The 6,472-nt window shown below is 39.4% G+C and overlaps 1 long non-coding RNA gene across 1 annotated transcript in view; it reads left to right on the forward strand.

Annotated features, from left to right (window-relative positions):
* LOC122539284 (uncharacterized) overlaps positions 1-5,663 on the forward strand; it is a 49,607-nt gene extending 43,944 nt beyond the window's left edge. The window contains exon 4 of the long non-coding RNA XR_006309019.2: positions 5,650-5,663. This is a non-coding gene — a long non-coding RNA (uncharacterized LOC122539284). The remainder of the gene's footprint in view (positions 1-5,649) is intronic.
* The last annotated feature ends 809 nt before the right edge of the window (positions 5,664-6,472 follow it).

The following is a 6,472-nucleotide window of genomic DNA, read 5'->3' on the forward strand; positions in this document are numbered from 1 at the left end:
CATACCTTAAAAATATGTCCCTAGTTTTGAACTTCCCCAACCTGAGGAAAAGACCTTATGTATCCCCCTTATGATTTTATAAACCTCTATGTGTTCCCAGCCTATTTTTATAACTTAAACCCTCTATTCCCAACAACATTCTGGTGAATCTTTTTTGAACACTCTCCAGTTTAATAATATCCTTCCTATAACTGGGCAATCAGAACTACATACAGTACTCCAGAAGAGGCCTCACTAAAGTCCTGTAAAACCTCAACATGATGTTCCGACTCCTATACTCAACGTCTGAGTAATGAAGGCAAGTGAGCTAAACACCTTCTTTACCACCCTGTCTCTCTGTGATGCAAATTTGCAAGAATTGTGAACATGAACGTCTAGGTTTCTCTGTTGTAAAACATTACCCAGTGCTGAAGATGGTAGATATTTCTGTAGCTGAGTGATGCAAGTGAAGGGAATGAATATTTGTAGATGTGGTGCTCATCAAATGAGTTGCTTTCTCTTGAAAGTATCAATCTTTTTGAATGTTAATAGAACTGTTTTCATCCAGGCAAGTGGGAAATACTTTATTACACTTCTGACTTGAGCCTTATAGACAGTGGACAGGCTAGAGGGAGTCACAAGATTCCTAGCCTCTGATCTACTCTTATAGCCACAGCATTTACATGGCTAATCCAGTTCAGTTAATCCCAAGGGTGTTGATGGTGGGGGATTCTACAATGATAATGTCATTGAGTGTCGAGGAGCAATGATTTGATTCTCTTGTTGGAGATGGTTATTGCCTGGCACTCACATTGCACAAATATCACTGACCACTTGCATGTTCTGATGTCTGCAAGTAACAGGGCCCTGTGCATTCATATATATTGCTTCCAGCACATGCAATTGCACCACACTGACAGCCTGGTGGCAATCTTGAATTGGTTGTCAGTTGAATTCCTCACACCTTCAGGATCATGTTATTTCCAGTCAAATATTCAAGTAGTAAACTCGATAGAGTGGCCCTGGTTTAATTGTACACAAATGGGACACCCAAAACGATATAGATTCAGAGTCACTGGGCCACAGATGGACACCATTCAGTCCATCTAAGCCCTATCAGCTCTCTGTAGAGCAATCTAGTCAAACTCATTCTCTGCTGTATTCCTGTAGCCCTGGAAGTTTATTCCACAAAAAATTTAAAACAAATTTTTTTGAAAATAATTGACTGTCTTCACTTTTGCACATTGTCACAAGAAAGTTCCAGGTTATTGCAGTTATTATTGTATTTCTGAACGAGCTGGTTAGGTCCTAATGGATATAGCTGGTAGACTGGGTCTGCAGCAGACGGTGAGGGAACCAACAAGAGGGAACTCATCTTTACCAGTCTGCTAATTGCAGATACATCTGTCCATGGTGGTATAGGTAAAAGTGACCACTGCACAGTCCATGTGTGGATTAAGTCCCACGTTCACATTGACAATAAACTCCATCATGTTGTGTGGCACTACTACTGTGCGAAATGGGTCAGACTTCAAACAGATCTAGCAACTCAAGACTGAGATTCATTAGATATTGTGGGCCATTCACAGCAGCAGAATTATACTCTGGCACAATCTGCAAACTCATGGCCCGACATATACTCCACTCAATCATTGCCACCAAGTTAGGGGATCAACCCTGGTTCAGTAGAGAGTATAGGAGGGGACGGCAGGAGAAGCACCAGGCATGCTTAAAAATGGGGTGTCAACCTGGTGAAGCTACCCAATAGGACTATTTGCATGCCAAACAGCATAAGCAGCAAATGATGGACGGCTAAGCGATCCCACAACCAATGGATCAGATCTAAACTCTGCAGTCCTGCCACATCCAGTTGTGAATGGTGGTGGACAATTGAACAACTCACTGGAGGAGGAGGCTCTACAAGTATCCTTACATACAGATGAGGAAGGACACCATTTTGACTGGGACAACACATCCATCCTAGGACAAGACAAACAGAGACGCGCATGAGAATTACTAGAAGCATGGCATTCCAACCAGAACTCTATCAACAAATACATTGACTTGGATCCCATCTATCACCCTCTGAGAAATCAAACAGGAAATGACATCACCAACACAGGAAGTGAGATTGCCAACCCAAGGAAACCTAAACACATAAATAGAATGTGGACCATAACACCAGTACTTCACCGGAGGCTCACTGATGATGTTACCTAGTCTGGTGACGAAATGTCTGAAAACAAACCTTCCAGCTCAGCGAACAAACGTACTTCCAGAATATCCCTATTCTCAATGATGGAAGAGCACATAACGTTAATGCAAAAGATAAGGCTGAGGCATTCACAGCAATCTTCAGCCAGAAGTGCCGAGTGGATGATCCATCTCGGCCTCCTCCAGTGGTCCTCAGCATCACAGATACCAGTCTTCAGGCAATTCTATTCACTCTACTTGACATCAGGAAATGGTTGAATATGCTAGATACTACAAAGGCTATGGGTTCTGACAACATTCCAACAATAGTACTAAAGACCTATGCTCTAGAACTTGCTACTACCCTAGCCAAGCTGCTCCAGTACAGTAACAAGACTGGCATCTAACTGAATTCCAGAGATGAAGTGAAAGTGACTGCCCTTGACATTAAGGCTGCATTCAACCAAGTGTGGTATCAAAGAACCCCAGCAAGACTGGAATCAATGGGTATCTGGGGAAAACTCTTCAGTGGTTGGAGTCACACCTGACCCATAGAGGATGGTCATGGTTATTGGAGATCAGTCATCTCAGCTCCGGGATATCTCTGCAGGAGTTCCTCAGGGCAGTGTCTGAGGCCCAACTATTTTTCAGTTGCTTCATCAAAGATTTTCCCCCCCATTATAAGGTCAGAAATAGGAATGTTTGTTGATGATTGTACAATATTATGCACCATTCATGATTCTTCAGATACTGACGCCATCCATGTTCAAATGCACAAGATCTGGACAATATCTAGGCTTGGGCTGACAAATGGTAAGTCATATTTGTGCCCCACAAATGCCATGCTATGATCATCACCAATAAGAGAAAATCTAACCACCACACCTTGACATTCAATGGTATTACTATCACTGAATCAAATGCTGGGGGTTCCTATTGATCAGAAACTCAATTGGATTCACCACCTAAATGTAGTGTCTACAAACGCAGATCAGAAGCTAGGAATACTGTGGTAAGTAACCCACCTCCTGATTCCTCAAATCCTGACAATCATCTACAAGGCACATTAAGGAGTGTACTGGCATGTACTCCACTAGTCTGGATGGGTACAGCTCCAACAACACTCAAGGCACTTGACACCTTCCAGAACAAAGCTGATGTTTAATTAGCACCACATCCACAAACATCCAATCTCTCTACCACCAATGATCAGCATCCACAAAACAAAAGCAAAAATTCACTAAAGATCCTTCGACAGCACCTTCCAAATCCACAAATGCTTCCATCTAGAAGGACAAGGGAAGTGAATACATTGGGACACTACTTCCTGCACGTTCCTCTCCAAACCACTCACCATCCCTACTTGGAAATATCTTCCATTCTTTCACTGTCTCGGGGAAGATAATCTTGGAATTACCTCCCTAACTTCATTGTGGATCAACTCAGCAGATAGAGTGCAGTGGTTCAAGAAGGTAGCTCACCACTACCTTCTCAAGGGCAACTAGGGACTGGCAATAAATACTGGCCCAGCCAGTGATGCCCATGATCCATGAATGAATTTTAAAAATGCTTTCCTTTTGTGTCAAAAATTTTTATAATTCTACAATTGACTCATTGGGCAATTGATCTGAATTGTCATTAGCTTATGTTGATGTGCTATCTTTTGATTGACAACTCCCTTAAATTCCCTCATCAATGCTACAATGCATGTTTCAATGACTAAACACTAAATAGAACGTATCACAGTTCCACCTTGTTTAATGCTATGTATAGACTGATCTTTCCATGTTATACCGTTAAATTTACAATTCAGGTCACTAAAATATCAGAGTTTTATTTTCATTATTTTGACTGCAAATCCCTGTTACATTAGACTTTGTTTTTCTCTCTTTATTAATTCAAGTTGTTTAGCAGTTGTCGGAATTATACACACAAAATATTTAACATTCAGTTCCAAAGCAGGCCAAAGCAGAATGTAATGTACAGATGGCGTGTCATTATGTTGGGCTGTGTGGCAGACGGAAGCTGTCACAAGAACTGACATGAAGGACATTTTTGTTGTTAGCCTTTTGTTGATTTCTTTCCTGCTTTGAATTCCCTAATTTGAAAAATATTCTTGACATATTTTGCTTTGCGACCATGTTTTAAAATGGATTGTAACCAAAACAATGGTGACTACATATCAACAATGCTATTCCCCTTACAACAGCTCAAATCTCACTCCTGCTTTCTCTTTCCTCCATTCCTTTGACTCTTTTCCTCTCAAAGCAAAAAAAATTGACAAATTACATCTTGCCATCAGTCTGACTGTCTTTAATTATCCCCTACAAGTGTATGAGTTCACAAATGTATTTGGTTTTGAACTGGCATTAGGCATTGATGTATAATTACCCAGTTTATCTTGTTACCAAAACATTTCAAAACTGTGAGTTGCTTTGGTAATGGGACCAAATATCTTTGAAACCAAATCACTGAGCTTGATGGGAAATTCCCTGCTTCTGTTTTACCTACGATTTACCATTGCAAGAAAACTATTCATTGTTAATCCACCTTTTCACAGCTTGGATTGAGATTTACTCTTTCCCTCAGCACACCCTATCCAGAGTAATAAGATAAATTGATTATAATGACCTTCCAAGGGTATAGAATTGTGATACAGGCAGCTAAGAGTACAATGCATTTTTAACTAAAAGTGCGTCTTGTGCAGCATAACATAACAGGCCTGACAATGTGCATTGTCAAGATTTTGTCTGGTGTGGTATGTTGGGCCTGTCTCTTTTATCAGTTAAAAAATATACTTTCCCTGTCATAGTATATTTTTCAGTTATCTCTATTTCTGTCCATCCAAATTTAGTATCAAATATTAACTGGTATCCACTCTGTAGTTGTTCTACAGAAATTGCAGACTCTAGCCGTGGACCTACTGATGTGCATGTCTAGAGGAATATAAAATAGAAACCTCAAAATGGTTTCATTATCAGTCCATGAAGCAGCAAAGAACTTGACCCTGAAAGTCAAGGGGAAAAAGCCTGAAAATTATCTTTGTATGAACAGTTAATCAATTTGTTTAATATTCTTTAGTCCATTATTTATTCAAACGTATTAACTCATTTAATTCAGGTATTATCTGTGACCTAACACCTAAATTAAATGTGGACAAAGGTATGTGATATAATTTAATGAAACATTTGACCACCAATATCACAACTGTAATTTCTAGACTTGACTTCTTTTTTTAAAAAAGCATGATGCTGTGGAATACTTACAATTCAAAAATACCCAATTTTTCTAGGTGTAATTCTTGCTTAAAAATATTCCTATAACATTGAAGTGGTTGAAAAGGAACATAAAAATGAACATGAACTCTTTTTGAGAAAGTACCTCTACAGACTTACAATATAGCCTAAAATGGCAGATATAGATCTACTTATACCTCAGGATAAACAATTTTATTCAAATATTTTCTTTCCAATAAAGTTTTATGCCTCGACGGAGACAAGACAGCTCTTCTGACCATCCCTGTTTCAGTTCTTTCAGAACAAACTGTGCCATGAAATCAGATACACTGACATTTCACAACCTTCAGCAACAGGAGCATTTTGAACAGGAAACACCATTTTGAAAGCTGATAGTGTTTGACCACACTGTCATGGACAATCTCCGTAAATATGCTACATCCAGCAGAAAGAGACCTTGTACAAACAAATCAAGTCATGCAGAAATACTGCCAAGAAGCTGATAGTCTAAGGCCTCTATGCTGACACTGGCTGCAAACCAAATTTTGATGTAGTTTAATGGCTGACCTCCAGCTCCTGACATATTCATTATATTCCTGCATTTTGGTTACGGATTTCAATAAAGTGATGACAGCTACAAGACAGGCAATATGGGCAGTTTGGCAACAGGTGGCTCAGTGATTGTTCTGAAAAGTTAATCTATTTTATCATCAAAGTTTATTGTATTTAAAGAATGTAGTTTTAAGAACTATTATTGTTGATCAAACAAAGAGGTATTTGAATCACACAATGTGACATTTTTGAATAAAGCTTTCAAGCCGTACGCTATTCTGTGGAAGATTTTTTTTTCTTCTTGTCAGGGAATAACAGAGCTTTTCATACTTGTTAACTGGTCAGCTCCAAAGCAAGTGCCTGCTGTCACACTGTGAAGTGGAATGAATATTTGACCTCCAGTCTTATGAGAAGAGAGAGACAAGTAGCATTGCCAGTTCCCCGTAAGACACCAAATCAAAACTCTTAACTCATTCACTGCTTGCTGAAATTATTACTATGTATGAAGTTCA

This window comes from Chiloscyllium plagiosum, unplaced genomic scaffold, assembly GCF_037043375.1.
Source record: "Chiloscyllium plagiosum isolate Xiang-an unplaced genomic scaffold, Cpla_swu_hap1 HiC_scaffold_2, whole genome shotgun sequence".
In the NCBI taxonomy this organism is placed as follows: Eukaryota; Metazoa; Chordata; class Chondrichthyes; order Orectolobiformes; family Hemiscylliidae; genus Chiloscyllium; species Chiloscyllium plagiosum.